This window comes from Nylanderia fulva, unplaced genomic scaffold, assembly GCF_048542155.1.
Source record: "Nylanderia fulva isolate GAGA-0341 unplaced genomic scaffold, ASM4854215v1 Scaffold2, whole genome shotgun sequence".
NCBI classification, from domain to species: Eukaryota; Metazoa; Arthropoda; class Insecta; order Hymenoptera; family Formicidae; genus Nylanderia; species Nylanderia fulva.
In genome coordinates this window covers 1,648,025-1,666,569 of record NW_028190263.1, presented here as the reverse complement: position 1 = coordinate 1,666,569, position 18,545 = coordinate 1,648,025, and the positions used below count along the sequence as shown (strand labels likewise).

At 36.6% G+C, this 18,545-nt stretch overlaps 1 long non-coding RNA gene and 1 other non-coding gene across 3 annotated transcripts; both read right to left on the bottom strand.

The window, feature by feature from the left end:
* Positions 1-342: 342 nt before the first annotated feature.
* On the bottom strand, positions 343-424 carry TRNAL-AAG (transfer RNA leucine (anticodon AAG)). Its single transcript has one exon. It is a non-coding gene; the product is annotated as a tRNA-Leu (tRNA).
* A 275-nt stretch (positions 425-699) lies between these two features.
* Positions 700-16,661, bottom strand: LOC114945357 (uncharacterized). Of its 2 annotated transcripts, XR_003822380.2 has the most exons (4): positions 16,360-16,661; positions 3,433-3,786; positions 2,861-3,106; positions 700-2,504 (listed from the first exon to the last, which is right to left on the bottom strand). It is a non-coding gene; the product is annotated as an uncharacterized LOC114945357 (long non-coding RNA). The 2 variants fall into 2 exon arrangements; XR_003822379.2 differs by lacking the exon at positions 3,433-3,786.
* Between the last annotated feature and the right edge of the window lie 1,884 nt (positions 16,662-18,545).

Below are 18,545 nucleotides of genomic sequence, written 5' to 3'. Positions count from 1 at the left end.
ATGATTATACGCAACCCATTCACACATTTTGGAATCTAATTAATCAACATTTTCACGAAATATGATTTCAAACCTAGATTTTGTATATTATCTTATCGTTTATATATTACTGATTTTTGAACTATGTAAGAAAATTAAAATGGTAAGTAGCACACTCATTTACTGACAATCGATAATCTAGTGATATTTACTTATTGACAAGAAAATAGCGTATTTATCGATAATAGATGATACATTAGTATATATAGTTTATAATGAATATTGTCGTGATTTCTCGAAATAAAAACATTATCTCTCTATGTAAAATATAGATTTTGATGAAATGTTTCTGTGCAAAAAAATTGGCAGCGGTGGGATTCGAACCCACGCCTCCGAAGAGACTGGTGCCTTAAACCAGCGCCTTAGACCGCTCGGCCACGCTACCAGTTGTTGTTGAGTTACTTCGTAGTTCTATTTTCGAATATATGTTTATTACAATTACTTTCTAATTAAAAATTCAATGTAAAAATAAGTTCATAATTCGTAAGCTCCGTTTTCAATATAAAATCAAATGAGGTTATAAATTATAAGATATTTATCTTATTCCTTCAATTAAAAGTTTTTTGTTTTTATGAAATTTATGTAAGTTTTTTCCATGTCAGAGAATGTTTAATTTCAAAAATTCACGAAAATATTGATTTCAAAAATAATTCTGCAGTAGTTAACTTATAAACAACATATCACATTGTCAGAAAAAAGAAATTAATATAATTCTATTTTTCTCATTTGATTGGAAATGAATAGAAACAATAATTATAGGTCGTATTGTATCGGTCGCATTATAAACAGTAACAGAGAGAATACCTTTAAAAAAGACCTTGTTTTCAATATTGTATAATTTACATATTGGATGACATTAATCTCGATGTATGCCTTTATTTCTATGAATTTTATAATAGTGTAACATATGCAGAGCACATACACATGTTCATTCAGATGCGCTACAATATAAATTAATATAATTGAATGATAAAGAAGTCAGATAATCACTTCATTCAACTTTTAAATATTGAATCTTTGCCCAAGATCATAGAGTAGAATTCTTATTTTGAATTATATGGTTTTCTCTTTTAGAGTTATATCTTTAGAGATGTATCTCATGTTTGTTTAAAATTTTTTAAAGGCATTCTTTAGCGAGGTTTACAAAACCTTCTAGTTACATTACTGTTATCGTGGGCGTAGATACTGCGTGAATTAAACAAAGGCAGAATGACCGGGCGGGGCTTTCGATCGGCGCGTGTCACGCATGCGTTAGCGACGCGGCAAAATTTCGACCCGCGTCACGTCGTAACCCGACGAGCGGAGTGTGTGGAGCCGAGTGTTCATTACGTGTCTCCACCGCTCGTCGTGTGACGAACGAGAGAAAGAGAGATCTAGTGCGTCCCTATTTTTTCCTCTCGCCCAGTCGGCCATTTTGCTACGCCGGCTTAATATTCGCCGCTCATTTTCTCCGCTCGCACGTCTGTAACTCTATATCCGCGCGATGAGGCACAATTGTCGCTTTGCGCCTCTTTGTTCCTCTACGCGCAACTCTAATAATCCGCCCCGACCGCGCTCGACAGTGTCTCGTCCGTGAGTTTCCTCGTTCTCGCGGATTAGTCATCGATCGGTACGCGCGATCGGTGCATCGCGACGACAGGTGGCCTCGACAAATTGAAAATTAATCCAATTAGATTGCCGCGCGCTCGCTTCTATTTGTTTGGACAGGGTGCGAGCGATCGCACGTAGGGTTTCTCTTATGAGCAATGAACCATTGTACGGTGGAACACCTTACACATTGAATTTAATTACAGTTATGCAATTGTCTATTAACGTTTAGAATTAGATTGAATCAGATCGATTCATTTTCTTAAAATACACGTTTATACATGTCAAATTGAATTATCGAAGTCTATCAGTTAGATTTTTGTCTTTAAAAATAATATTCTATGTTAAATGTAGAATCCATAGACTGTTTAAAGCCACAATTTTCTCTTGATACATGTTTCTATAATTATTGTTATATAGATTTTACAAAGTCGTATTTCTAGTTAGATTCAAACACTATTCGTTTAGCTTTGTATTTCGCAACGACTGTGATTAACCGCAATGCGCTGATTAACCGCGACGCATCTGCGACGACAAAATCGAATGCTCGGGCGGAGCGGAACAAGACGGCGTCCTCGCGCCGAATTAATCATTTCAACAGCTGCTGTCGCATTAGCAGCAGCGGATAAGACAAATGAACGTCGTGGAGCTTGTTAAGACGTAATCCGAGAGATGTGTCTACGCTGTTTCTCGCTTCTACCTTCGTTTCCGTCGCCGTCGTCGTCGTCGCACATCCGCCGTCGTCTCATCCGGGATTAGACTATCTGCTCCTACACCAAGGGTAGCCATTTTATCCTCCTTTGTTTATCAACCACCAGGAAGACTTTTCCCATTTTCTGACAGTTGTCATATTTAGTTTCCACATAACGTCGAATGTCCTAAATATAATTGTTATATTATTAAAATTATGTAATAAATTATATAATAATTTAAATTTTGAGTTAACATTAATTTGAAAATTAATAATTAGCAGCGTCAACATAATTATAAAATAATAAAAATAGCTTAAAAAGAATAATTGCACTCTACCAGAATATCTTTTAAGTACAAATTTTTTTTATATAATTTTTTACATTATATAGATTATATGAGAAGAATTATAAGGTTGCAACTTGCTTTTAACAGAGGTAAAAGTGAATGTATTAATATTTTATTATTGTTAAGAAAGAGAGAGGGACACATATATATAGAAAGAGAAAAGACAGAAATAGATGATAATATCGTGGAAACGTACAGATAAAATCGCTGAGATTGTTCCGGTTAGGGTGGACGTTGAAGAACGTGACGTTTCGCATTTCGTGCGTAGTCCTGATTCGTAGCGTTTCCGATGACAGATAGTGTCGATGCGGGTACCATCGAAAGACCTCGTGAATCACGATGTAATCTTCACCTGGCTCACATTGTCGGCAATCCGAAATACGATTTGCGCCGTATATTCCTTTTACCCCTTCTTTCCATGGTTAACTTTGAATATTAATACCTTGGAAAAAAAAGAAATATCTTAGAATCTGCAGATATTATACATATTTATATATTCACGTGTAAAACTTTGTTTTAAATTATCAATATCAAAAAATTAAAATGTCTTGCGAAAAAATTGTCTATAAAATAATAAAATCTCTCTAATTTCAAAATTGAAATGCTGATAGTAAATAAATGATTAATTAACTGTATAACTGTTACTGCAGTTGTATTGAACTTGTATTATGAAGATTTTATGATGTGAATACTTGTGTAGATTTTTTAGAAAAATATAACCAACACATTATTAAAGATTGATAGCTGTTTGGAAAAAAGTAAACTTACTGAATTGATTTGTTAAAGTGCTACATTGCTCTGCTATAGGATGGCTTTAATTATCAGCGAGTGCATTATCAGCAAAGTGCGATTACGTGGAGCACTTTGTATATAGAAATCGACCTTTCAAATACGAGGGTAGTCAACGGCGTTCTTCGATTCTACTTCGCTTTTGTCGGGCCGAGTATTGCGCCTCTCCATTTTGTCATCCCCTAGCGGGGTTTCAATGTTGTAACCATGGAGACGTCGCGTTTCCGCAAGGGGAACGTGTAAAGGGTGTCGACCGTACGTACGCAAGTATGGAGAGACTGCCATTGTTAAAACTTACGCACGTATCGAGTATATGATGCCGTACTAATAAAACTGCAATATTATCTACATATTAACTTTTCGCATATATTAAATATATAATAGCAATCAAAAATTCAAGATTGCCATTAAAATAATGAATAATATCATCTAGTTTCTTTATCGTACGATAGTCCCAGTTGTGTCATAGAATTTAAAGAAAAAAAAATTTAGGTGTAATTTCCAGTTTCTAGAAATATATGTATATATATAAGAATTCTTTTATCATATTTTATATAAAATTGTATATAAATCTGTTGTATAAAAAATATTAAAATAAACTGACAATAAAATATAATAATAAAATAATGATAATATAAAGAAATTATTATAAATATATATAAAAATTTCAATCATAAATGTGTAAGATGAAATGGGATTGACGAGAAAATTCGCTCTCGAACTTGTCAATCATTCAACGTCGCGGCGTGTCCTCGGCGTTAAATGGCCAATGAGTTTCATAGGAGCCATTAAGGGGTCCTTGATTCGTAATGAGACTCTCAAGGAGAATCTTATGATTATCCATCATTAGGACAATAGAGAATAATAGCGAGAGAGAGAGAGAGAGAGAGAGAAAGAGAGAGAAACAGAGAGATATTCTGATATAAGTTTTACCCAAAACACAGATCTTTAATTAATTGCAAATTCTATTAGACAAATTTTGAACTTTATTCGACTGACGTGTTTTTAATATTAATTAATAATCGCATGTATTGCGTGTGTGTACGCGTACATGTATATTTGTTAAAAATAACAATAAGCTTAAATAGATTAAAATATTATATAATCGCGGATTATTTTTATGCATCTTTTCTTTATATTTGTACATAATGCAGGACCGATTCTGTTCGTGCATATCGTCAAAATGCACATGACGGCAAAAAATCATTATATTCCACGCGAAGGAACCGTTTGTTAGTTCTGGACCATGTCACGAACGCAATTAGTGAGTGATTCGTCAAGCACTGCGAAGTCCTTCACAGTAATAGCAAAGGACCCTCCAGCAGCTGGAGTGTCCTTTCGGTAGCGACTGCATTTTGATTTGCGTCCCGGCGCACTTCCTTACAGTGCAAGCTTGCTTTGGTGCAAGAAAACGAGTCGAATGGCCGATTTTTCGTCTACGTTACATGCATGCGTCTTTTACTATTTCTTATCTCGTTTCGATCGAACAAACATTGAATGAGCATAACATATTTCATCGATCGATTGCTGAAAAACATCGTACGTGTTTCAATATGCCGAAAATAATACTTCTACATGATGAAGGGGATGATAATTTCAAAACGCGATATCAGAGACCAAAATTAATTTAATTTGGACCTTGCAATCTTGCAAATATATTAAAACTATGTGCGACTCGATTCATTCATGTTTGTCTGCAACTTGCTCTCTTCGCAAGAAAGAAGTTCTTTTCTACTATGTTTCTTAAGTATATTGGAAGTGTCTCTTTCTTTATTCGCCAGTTACACAACCTTCTCGAGCAAGATATTTACTTAAGTTTCTTTGCTTTCTATGTCACAGATGTATGTTCGTGATCGATCGAGTTTTCCGATGAATAAAACGATCTTGAGAGCTTTGCGCTACTTGGCCGTTTCGCGTTTCGAAATCTTGACGTTACAGGCATTAAGACGTATGCATTCTTTTCGTCGAACGATCCGATGGAAGACAGAAAGAGAAAAAAGAGAGAGATCGCGAGTGCTGTTTACACGCACGGGAAAATCGTATAGCGAAGGTGGTTTCAACAGAAACCCCGGTTGCAACCGGACTCCCATTAAAGCAACACCTATTGTAGTCAGAAACGAGCATTGTGTCGGCATTATTGTGTGCAGCGAAGATGCATTGTTATTCACCGCGCCATTCTCATGACGAGCACCGTTTTTGGCGCCTCGTAGCACGACACCTGGTAGGTGTAACGTTGCCGTCATTTTCTATTATAAGGATAATTTGATACATATCGCGGTCGAAGAATCTTGCTACCCGGAGCCCGCTCGGATATATCTGGGGCAGCTAAATATGCCAGGGTCTGTATTTTGAAGTATTTGCAAGAATGAGATATCTTACACTTGTAACAATGTAATCTTTTGATTTGCACGCGGAGAGAATTTTCTCTTAGAATTTACCCTGAAATATCGTGATAATCGTAGGACAAAATGGTATTGGAAGAATTTCATAAGAGTTTTCTTTGATTAATATTTACCACAATAAAAAATATTAATATGTATATACATAGTAAAATTAATCGAATATATGTATTTTATATTTTATTGTAGTAGATATTAATATTTTTATTGTAATAAATATTAATCAGAGAAACTCTTATAAAATTAGTTCAGTATCATATTGTCTCGTGATTTTCAGGGTGAATTCCAAGAGAACATTCTCTCTGTGCATTTGCAAAGATTGTGTTTAGAGAAGCAAGTGCTAATAAAATAAAATTACCATTAAAGTTTAAGTATTATTAAAACAAATTAATTAAAATGTGTTATATTAATCAAAGCCAAATTATATCATATATTAATATATCGTCCAAATATCCAAATAATTAATTAGACAACTTTTTCTATAATTTTGTGACAAGTAGCTTTCCTCGCGTATATGATAATTAATTCTTCCAAGGGAGAAATAGTGTACAATTAATTAGCCGTATTGACATTTTTATTGTGATAAATATTAATCAGAGAAACTCTTATAAAATTCGTCCAATATCATTTTATCTCATGATTTTCAGGGTGAATTCCAAGAGAAATATCTCTCTGTGCGTTTGCAAAGATTGTGTCTAAAGAAGCAAATACGTTATAATAAAATAAAATTACCATTAAAATTTAAGTATTATTAAAATAAATAAATTAAAACATGTGTTATTAATTAAAGTCAAATTATATCATACGTCTATCATATTAATATATCGTCCAAATATCCAAATAATGAATCAGACACAACGCAATAACTTTTTCTATAGTTTCGTGACAAGTAGCTTTCCTCGCGTACGATGATTAATTCTTCCGAGGGCGAAATGGTGCGCAATTAATTAGCCGTATCGACGTTCGAACGTCGGACTTCTAGATAGCGCCGAAGGCGGAAGCCGCCGGGTGATATACCTTCGGGCTTGGATTTTGCTCACGTAGAACCTCGTAACGAAGTTACCAAAGCCTTCCACGAAGGACGGACCTTCGTATAACGTGTCTCAATTCCAAGAGCCTGTGTGAGCTCGAGAGCCCATAGAACCAAACTCAATATGGCGGAGTCAATTGGACGGCCCGTACTTTAGGGGTGTCCCTGTCTCTCTTACCTCCCTTTCTCCCACCGACGTCCGGAACACAGTCACCCCTTCGTCCTTCCTTCTCTTCCCTTCCCTTCTCGCTCCTCGTCTCCCTTCGCCGCGTTACCCCGCGTCTTCTTTCTCCCCTTCTTGCGTACATAATGGGGACACAATCGACTTTGAAGCACAATCGATAGTTACGAGGTCCAGCCGGCGAAAACGCCACGGCTCACCTCTTCATCGACTTTGAATGGCACATACGCGATCGACCCCCGTGGCCGAGCAATCCCCGCCGTATACCCGCGTTATCGCCTCTTTCTCTTGGAAAAGTATGGTGGAAACGCCATTTTGTTTCTAATACAAAAGCCCCCGGCATTCTAATGTACGGTAAAAAAATTTATTTTTACAAAATTCACTCATGCACGCGCGAATGTGTGCGTCTCAATTCTTGTATCAAATGTGTTTCTTGTACTTAATCGATGGTGCAAACCGATTTACTAATCCTTGATATCCCGTTGCTTTATTAATAATATTTAATGATATAAATACTGCAACATATATAGGAAAAAAAAATTAAATTTTGTGATTACGTTCGCAAAGATTTTTAAATCATCTCGTTATCTTTAATAGAACTCATCTGCGATCATTCAACATTTTTAAGATCGTTTTTATCAATTTAGACTCTGATGTCTGATGTGTCAAGATTATCAGTCAATGAAAACCTTCAATTTTTATATCAAACAAGACAATCAGTGCCTGCATATTAAATACATCTTACAGAAAGTTTAATTAAAATAACCAATCGTGCGATGATCGCACGCAACATCAAGATTCTATCTAGCGAGATAAGGGTGACTTTTCTCCGCGGATCGGTTGTCGCACATGGTCGATCGTGCGCACCAAAGCAAAGCAAGAGGCCGGCGTAGCCGACGAGTTAAAAACGTCGATCGTCACGTCGCATCGCCATGACGACGCGGGGGTGGCCGGTGGCTGTTATACACAACGGTGCTCATTTGTTTGTCATTTCCTCACGGTAGGGCGACTCGCGGAAACAAAGGACGGGACACGGAGGCGCGGAACAAAAAGCAATCCGTTCGACAACCGTTCAACCCCCGAGAACTGCTCTGCTCGCGAGGGGGTTGTTGGCGCCCAATGGGGGTGAGAGAGAGAGAGAGTGCCCCGTTGTTGTTCCGGGAGGGAGAGGAGAGACGCGAGAGGAAGAAAGTCGAGGGAGAGAGAAAGGGTGGCGAAATGCCGGGAATTACCTGTTCGGAAGAGAACATTTCGCACCGTCATTTTTATTTCGTTTCCGCGGAAAACTCCCGTTAACGCGCGCGCGACCTGATCTCCGTTCCACCCCGAGAACGGAGGTGCCGATTCTCGAGAGAGATCGCTCGTTCTATGTCTCTGCGAGAACGTAAACCACGAACGAAGAGAGAGAGAGAGAGGGAAGTCCGTTCTCCGAAGAGAGTGAATTAGAAATGCTTTATGTTGTAATTGTGCGTCGAGTTGCGCGATGGGTTTTTCGCACGTCGGCGGAGACGCGAGCAACACCAGCCCTGTGATTTTCGATTCTACGTGATGGAAAGTTATTGTACGATTTGAATAGTACAGAGAAAAAATTAGAGATGAAACAACAGAATCAAGGATCAATGTTATAAAACGTTGCAAGTATAGCAAATAATTGAGAATAAATTCAATCACGTATTCATAAAAAAAAAAAAAATAATAACTTTTGACATATTAATTTAAAAATTCAAATTTTATTACTCGCTGTCATATGATTATTTTCCATATATTAAACTCTAATGCGTATGTTTTCTCAAATAGAAATATGAATGGATACGGTATAATATTAAGTTTGTACGCACCTCGCAGGTGGCACATGAAAGGACGCGTATTCTACATTCATACAAAATCGTATCGTAACGTCTGCCAGCAGCTGACGTCACAATTATCGCGACCTAAATAACTCTTGCTATATAAATTCAGGCCCATCGCGCTGACATCGAACGTCAAGGCATTCACCGATATGTCAGCGCATCAAAGACGATCCGTGGAGGATTTCAAAGAGACTCTCGCGATTTAATGGCAACGATCGCGCGGTCTATAAATATATATATATATATATATTTGTTGTACAGCGAGTCCCCTCCGAGAGAATCTTAACAGCGATACTATCTGTCGCGGGGGACTAGATATCCTCGAAAGAGGACGTCAATGACGGGCCTTCGAGTGTCCGGCATCTCGTTAGCGACGATGACTCTTCCACTCTTTACGAGAGCCCCGGGCTGCGAAAGAGCTTAACCACGTTATTCTCCTATACTACGTCGCACGGTAGCAAAGTGTCGATTACACGCACAGTGGATATAAATAAACCGGCACGGAAATTAGTCTACGAAACGGGGTTTTTTTTTTTTATTTTCCTCGCATGGTCCGTCAGCGTGACTCTCGAAAATTGATGGTATTCAATTTAAATCCGAGGCGTCGTCGAGAAAGAGGTGAAGGTCCCTTCATCGTCGTCGTCGCCCAAGTGTCGCCTGCCGCGATTTAATGTCATCGTTGAACGTTGCTATACGGTCGCTTCCCGTTATTGCGGCTAATTGCGATGAATTACGTTCCCGTGGCTGTCGTAATCGGAGAACTGTTTCTTCGTAATGGCTCTTAGGATTGCGATCGTTTCTCATGTGCTCGCGATGGAGAATCACACTCACATAACTACCATTTATTGCTCAAATTCTTAAATGTTTCAACTGTGGAAAGACGATAGGATTTAACTCTTTAATACTCGATTTTAAGAACAAACATTTTATTACAAATAAAATGATTTTAGTAATTAATGTCTTTTTAAACTTTTAACATCTAATTGTAAAAAAGAAGTTAAGTTGTTAACTCTATTTCATTTAATTACATACAAAACTGGTATCTTCTTTTCGATTCATTAATTAATTTGTTTTTTAATTCATTATATCGCTACTTTTCTTTGCCTTCATAAACTGCATTCAATTTTATATGCATGCATATATTCTGAAATATGACATAATGCACTATTCTTTTTATAAGTCAAAAAACGTCAAAGCAAAGTAAAAAGTTTGAGGACAGCTCTCATTAATTAGATCGTGCAATTATTCATCGCGTAAATTTTGTCATTCCTTATCGAATTATTTTCCAGAGACTTCCACAGACAAATAAATCAACACGTCTCAGAGAGTTATATCATTAATTAAATTTTCTCTCCTTCTGTCCACATTATCGTCAGAATTTGGATCCAAGAAACAATAATAGTAATCGTAAGCTAAAATGAGATAATCAAGATTATCGCGCGCTTTCTCTAGCATTCGGCAAAACGGAACAATAACAACACAGAGGCACATTCTTTGTAACTAAATATATAAGCCTGCTCGTGCTGTTTCTGCACGCAATTAACAGGCGCGTTATCCACGGTTGAACGAGGTGTTACAACTCATATAATACTCTTCTACGCTCCCCGGGTATAATCGGGACGAGGGGCCCATTGACTTCGTTCATTGATTTTACGTCAATCTGCAGAGAGCACCCTTACGAGAGTCTCTCCGTGATGCGTTTACCATAAGCGATAAGGGCGGCGCGCGGAGCGAGGGACGTTCTGCTCGGCACACCCCATGAAAGGGAAATAGAATAGAAATGACCCCCCACGGGAGTCGCATTAGGGACACATGGCTAGGCGACAAAGCCCGATTCCCTTCCAACCCTCCAGGATCTTAGGCATGTATACGGTTACATAACGTTACGTGCTCGCGACCCCTCGGATCGCTCAGGGGTTGGTACGAGGGGTTGGAATGTACACTCTCTCCGTACCACCCTTCGGCGATGGAAACGCCATTTTGTAAGCGGAGGACGATTGGCGGATGGACATATTTTTCTTTTTTGTATGTATTGTGTTCGCTTTTCAAATTATATCATGCTATATAAGAGCAAAATATATTCAAAAAATCGCCTGTATTTCTGAAAGGATATATCATGCTACGCGATAGATATTTATGTATAAATTAATGTTAAAACATGGCTTCCTACTGCACAGAAAAAATTTTCTCTTAGAATTTATCCTGAAAATCATGGCGATCGTGGGACAATATGGTATTGGAAGAATTTTATGAGTTTTTCTGTGATTAATATTTACCACAATACAAATATTAATATCTACCACAATAAGATATAAAATATATTCGATCAATTTTACTACGTACATAGTAAAATTTACTTATTAATATTAATAATGTTATATTAATAATAATAATGTTTTATTTGTCAAATGTAAATATATATATTGTAGTAAAATTGGAAACTGGGAATTTTAAGATTCTTATTTTATTTTCATATTATGATAAATTATGTCTACAGTGTTTCATATAATTCGGAGAACATGATTTTCTCGCGATATTGGTTGATATTTCAGGATCCCCTTTGCGTTTCATTTCCACATTATGTACACTGTCAATACATAGCAAATCATTAAAAGCCGATTGCCGAATAATTGACTTGTTATCACACACGCGCTTCGATTCGTATTTAATCCCTCCCTTCATATAGAAGCACAAAGAGGATCTACAGCAGCGAAGTGGCGAAACGAGAGGATCAGCCACGTCGCAAATGGATTCGACCAGGCGTGGTTCTTCGGTAAAACCGGAGGATCTGTAGATCCATATCGGGACATTCTGTGGACACCTGTTGTGTTGTGTCATCACGTGCAGTTCTCTAGCTTTACGTTATCGCGCGGTTGAGTGAGTTCTCGTGTAAAGCTGAGACATCAGGGGGAAGCGAGAACGCGTTCGGAGGGAGGGAAAGGGAAACTTGCGAGAGAAGAGACAAAGGTTAATTTGGTACGAGCTGTAATCCGTCTCATCCGTCGGATGGAGTTCCAGAACCCACAGACACGGTGACAGCGGTCCGGATTACTGCCTCGCACCGTCGAGGATTATATCGAGCGCGAAAAAAGATTAATCGGCGTTTCTATCCCGATCAAAATCCCGTGCGTACTTTTAATGAAGCCGGGGAGGGCACGTAAAGCCAGTCGGGGGTGGGGAACTCGAGCACCCCGTGGTTGCGTAATTGAACGAATAATCATCTAGGCGCGACGATGAAGTCGATGGTGCTGTTTGTTAATTACTGTTCCTATCACGCTATCGATATCTCCTTTTGATTAAATCGAAATGCGAAAATACAATAATTTTTCTTGTTAATTCAAAACAACAGATCACATTACACTTCAATTATGCACAGATTTTTCTTAGAATTTATCTTGAAAATCATGGTAATCGTGGGACAATATATGATATTGGAAGAATTTCATAGGAGTTTCTCTGATTGATATTTATCATAAAAATATTAATATCTACCATAATAAGATATTAATAAAATTTACTATGTACATATTAATATTTTTTACTATGGTAAATATATTAATCAAAGCTCTCATAAAAATTGTCTCATAATTTTCAGGGTAAATTCTAAGAAAAAATTCTCTTCGGTGCGTATAAATATATAAATATTGTACATGAAATAAATATTTTTGATAAAATATTTTCAACATTTTATTTGCTTCTAGAATTTTTTAGAAATACGGAACGAGATGCAGCAGGATTGATAATATTCAGTCGTTCAGAATGACAATTTTACCAGACTCCGAAATTTTATTCGTTAAATTCGTCGTGCAGGGGGTGTTTCGCAAAGTATAATAGAAATTCGGAAAATGGCCACCTTCCGCAGGACCTTAATTAACGTACCGTCTCTCCCGAATCCCGCCCGAGCCGCGGAATCGAGACGTGCCTGGGATCGCGATGTTACCCCCATTGTTCGCCAACGTTGGCATTACGATACGGCTGTAACCATCGCGGGAAGTCGAGCCGGCGCGGCTCGGCGCGTCTCGTCGTTAATGTAATGGCGAAAATGGCGAAACGGCCCCGACATCACGTAGAGGTAATTCGGCACGCGTACGCTCGTCTATCAAATTGATTTTCACACCCCGCGTTCCCTTACGTTTATTTCGCCACGTTTGCCGGACGACTATGTCGCAGCTGTTTTGCATACAAACTTTGCAGAAATTATTTTGCAATTACATCTGCACAAAGTATATTCCTTATCGCGATATCTTTTGCTTATATGAGGGAGGTCGTACAATTAGATTTAATTTACTTTAAATAATTGATTGTATGCCTATGTGTGTGAAAAAAAGATAATATCCTCTGCGTGGAGGATTACTATAAATATTCCTGAAAATGTTAAGTACTAAGAATAATATTGACTATATATGAAAGAAAGTCCTATGAAAATATACTTTAGACTAATCTGCCAGATCTATTTCCAGTATTTTTTTAATAAATAGATTTTTCCTATTTCACATAAGAATGAAAACAAGTTTATATAGGTTTTTCAGGTATAGATTTCTCAATACTTAAGAATGCTCAAAGATCAAGATAGACTTTATGATAATACTTTTAAAATTGGAATGCGAGTTATTTGTGATTCCTACAAACCAAAAAGGTTCTATTTCAGTTACAAATATATGTTTAATATTTGATCACGTACAATAATAACGATTAATTTTTATATAATGAAAATCACGGATAGAAACTGCAGCTGTAATAATTACTGTTATTATTATGATAAAATAATTAATTATGCCTATGTAAATTTTGTAGGCTATTTTGCAGTGATCAAACTATGATACTAAAATAAACATTATCTACTTTACTTGGGCCCTGGGCATAATAGAGAAAATATTAGGAATAAATATTAAGAATAGAAATTATTTTAAAATAATATATATATAATTGAAAAAAAATCTGATATATAAATATATATTCGAGTATAATAAGGACTCTTAGCTTAGCTAATTAGTCTTTTATACCCCAATTTGTATTTTTATATATTGGAATCTTTTCAATTTTATTATTTTAAAATAATTCTTATTCCTATTTAATATTTGTTCTTTTATATTTTCTTTATTGTACACTGAAAAAAAAAATCGTTGACTAAATTATTCAACTAAATATTATTTTATTAATTGAATATATAGAAATATTTAAATGAAATATAACATATTAAGTCTAATAAAACGTGTATTTGACTTAAATAATATATGTCCAATTAACAAAATTGTAATTTATTTGAACGGTTTAAGCAAGTTAATAAATTTTCTTTCAGTGTGCGCAGTCTTATGCTAATTCTATTTTCAATCTTTCAAATAAACCGAGCACGAACACTCTGTCCCTGTCTCTGGGCTTACGAAACTTACTTATTCGATACAAGTTTCGATCAATAACTTCAATGTACAGAAATAAAAAAATATTCTCAGCAAATGTCAGGAAGACTTTTGTTTCGAAGAATAAAATATTATATTGTATTAAGATATACGTTAGAGTAGACGTTTTTTTTTAAGTACATTGGCGCCGAAATCGAGTCGAAAAATGGGTGAATACAGACAGGACGTGACGAGACGCTTTTGAAATGCTGAAAAATAAAGACCGAAGAGCGCACGAGGTTGCAACCGTCGCTCCATTTCGTTGCCCCGGTCTCTGGAGCCCTAATTGACTCGCGCTGGCACCCAATCGGGCCGCAAATTATAGGTCTCGAGGAAAAGAACGATTATCGGCTAAATAAGAGAGACTACAAACAAACAGAATAAGCGCGCTGACTACGGAGAAACGGCGGTAAAAAGTGCCGTTCCGGTAAGTCCAACGGAATGACCTATCCATTGACCGTATAAGAACGTGTTTTAATGTGTTGACGATATCTGTCATGTGTGTCCGGTTTACACGCGAGACAGCTTAAGTAGAAAATTACTTGCCTTTCATCATAGTTAAATATTGAAATAAGTATTCAAGATTCTTCAAGGTATAAGCACACTATATACATAATATACATATATGTAAACCATAGATTACCATAAGAATATGACTATTGACGCGGTTACATATGATTTTTGTGTCTGACTACCTGAACGTATATATTTCTTGAATATTTCATTTAAAAAAGTTTAAAAAGATTTCCAAAATTCTGTTTCATATCAGATATTTTGCTACAACTTTAAGTTTTCTCACACATATATGTACGCGTGTGCTTTCTTAATATATTAAATTAAATAAATTCGTTAATTTCTGTATTTGATTATTTTTTCTGCAATATATATGTTTCTTTTCTTTAGCTCTCTTTCTTTAAATGCTCAAATATACTTTAAAACATACTTTATTTCAAATATAAAAAATTCTGCAGAATGCAAAATGAGGACAAATATAATATTTTATCAAAAACATACACTGGAAAAAATTTATTGACTTGACTAAACTTTTTAACTAAATTACTATTTTGTTAATTGAACATGTATTAGTATTTAAGTATTAGTATTTAATTATTACATGTATTAGTATTTAATGTTATATTTAATTTAAATTTTTTTGTTTAATCAATACAATAATTGAAAGTTTTGTCAAGTTAACAAATTGTTTTTAGTGTATATTTCTGAACATGTATATTTCTTAAATGTTTTATTTGCATTTTAAAATAAGCTTGTTTTTTATTTCTGCACTGATGAACTAGTGCACACTGGTGCAATAAGTTATAATAGAGCAAATGTATTTTGTCTCACTCTAACTTATTGCATCAGTGTACACAGTTCAGCCAGTGCAGAAATAGAAAACAAGCCTAAAGTTTAAAAAGATTTCTAAAATTATGTGTCATGTCAGATATTATAATACATACTTTCTAAAGTTTTTCTTACACATATACGTGTGTGACAGAGCCTTCTTAATATTAAATTAAATAAATTCATAAATTCATAAATTTCTTTATCTAATTATCTTTTTTGCAATCTGTTTCTTTTCTTGATCTCTTTTAAATGCCCAAATATACTTTATTTTTATTTCAAATATAAAAACTTCTGCAAAACGCAAACGTGTGTGCAAAATGAGGAAATCTACTACTTATCGAAAACATACACTGAAAAAAATTAATTAACTTGACTAAACCTTTCTCAACTAAATATTATTTTGTCACAATTAAACATATAAAAATATTTAAATTAAATATAACATATTAAATCTTAACAAAACGTATAAGACTTAATTACTAATATATGTTCAATTAACAAAATAGTAATTTAATTGAAGGGTTTAGTCAAATTAATAATTTCTTTTCAGTGTATATGTGAGATCGACTTGAAACTAGCTGCACACTGAAGTTGAAGGCTATATAGCTGCATCGCAAAGAATGCAATTAGGCTAGCTGCATCGCGCAAAGAATGCTTTCCAAGAGACAAGCACACCTATTAATGCACAGATATGTTATGTACTCACACAATCAGCAGCTGAACGTCAGAAGATTGCCAATTCGTATGCACGTGCGATATTTATGCAATCTCGAAGACTACAGCTCTCACCACAGCTGTTCGAACGGAGCTTCCCCCGATGCCGGCTCGATGATAGACATCTTAATACGTCTATGGGCTCGACGAGATCTCATTGTCAGCGTGGCGTGAAACGTACTAGATATACAGAGTACGTTTAAGTAGATCGAAATCTTATCGTTGGCCACGATCGGGAACGGCGTTCAAGTGGACCGTCTAATTCATCCAGCGCGACAATAATGAGCAATGGCCGCCATGTCTGTGAAAACCATAGACATAATAAGACATAGATTGCGCATTACGATTAAAAAATTGATAGAGACAAAAGATAGTACAATGTCACGCGATTGGCTATAATCTAGAGAATTTTCAAAATCGCGAAAATTTTTTATTCGCATAATTCGATAGCCAATCGCGTGACAGGGTTCTTGCAGGAAAGAAATGATAATGAATAGAAAAATAGAGAAAAAAAAAGAGAGAGAGAGCGGTCACTTTTCGCGACTCGAAAAGCATCGTACAACGTGAAGGCCTACTTAGCATTCGGTGTCACGTAGAGCCCGCGTTTTAATACATCAAAAACTCAGGAACCCTTGTCGTCCCTCGCCCCTCGATGGTCGGGTATCCGAGTGACGATCCTTCTTTGCCGGGTGCGAGACACCCCTCTGAAGGCTCTCCCTCGCCTTCCCGCGCGGCATCATTTGTTCGGTCTCGCGAGAACCTGCTCTTCCGGAAGGAGAGAGAGAGAGAGAGAGAGAGAGGAGAGAAAAAGCGCTACGTACCTTTTGTTTTGCCGGGGGCCGCGCTCCGATTGGCGCGTTCGTTCGGTCTCGCCGGCCATGGCAGCCTTTTCCCGAGCTAGGGATATCGGGCCAATAGCCTACTCGAGGGCGTTCCTGGGCGGGCATTGCTACGCGTCCCGCATCCGACTCTTCGCCTCGTTGTCATTATTATTATTATTATCATCGCAGCCGGCGATGTATACCTTTTATGAGCTTCCGGCCGCGTCCGCAATGTTGGTAAGAGCGACGTATTTCCTGGAAATGGCGCGTAGCTTCGATCGTCTCCCGCCAGATGGCAGCAGGTGTACGGTTCTTTAATCGTCTCGACTCTATAAATCTAGCAACGTATAGTATATATAGATATTTATAATGAATAAAAATATATAAATTTGTATGGCTTTTTTTATTTATTTACGATACATTATAAACAGTATGATTGATTTACCTGGGTATATCGGTAATTCTAAAGTTGCTTTCAGTGGAAAAACAGCAAAATTTTAGATTAGTTGACTAATTGCACTGATTAGTCGTCCAGTCGGTGTCAATTCTTTGTTTCGCGGGAATCGAAATTTCGTTGAGTTTCGTCGAAAGTACTCGGACAGAGGTGTTTGTCGAACGGATTTCGCGGAGATTACACACGTCAAGCTTATTTTGTTAATTCGTCTAACTCGTTTTTTCGTGCTGCATATCGCGGCAAACTACTGACCAGACAGTAAATTTCTATTACTCGAATCATATAACATCTAGAACTGTTCCTTTTTTCGACTTTATTCTAAGCAAAAGGTGCATATCTATGTATATTATATCTGCTATATATATTTGCTTATTTTATTGCAATTTATCATTATTAATTGAAAATATTGAGTGCTTTTTAATTAACAACATAAATCGACAGAAGACGAATTCTATCTTTGTTCCACATTTTATAAGAATAAGGATAGAATGATGCTTGCGTTGCTAAATGGAAAGGACCAATTACAATCGAGGAAGAAAAAAATGGCGCATTGCGTTGGTGTAAATGCACTACTTTGACTATACCCACATGAATTTGCGGCGGCCGAAAGTTGCGAAGGTCGCGACTCTAGTTACGCGTTCTTATAGTGATAACTTCACGGTCGTACGCGAGCGGAGTAATGGAGTATTCGCTCGCGAAGAAAATCCGTCCAAAAATCGTGGCTCGCCGGGAGCATCGCCCGGAAATAATAGTCAAACGGATTTTACGGAGAATAAACAGTGTCGAAGTTATCTTGTCAATTCGTTTACTTATATTTTCGTGCGATATCGCGACAAATTACTGACCGACCGGTAGATTTCTCTCACTCGTCGACGAGTCATATATCTCGAATTGCGCCAATTT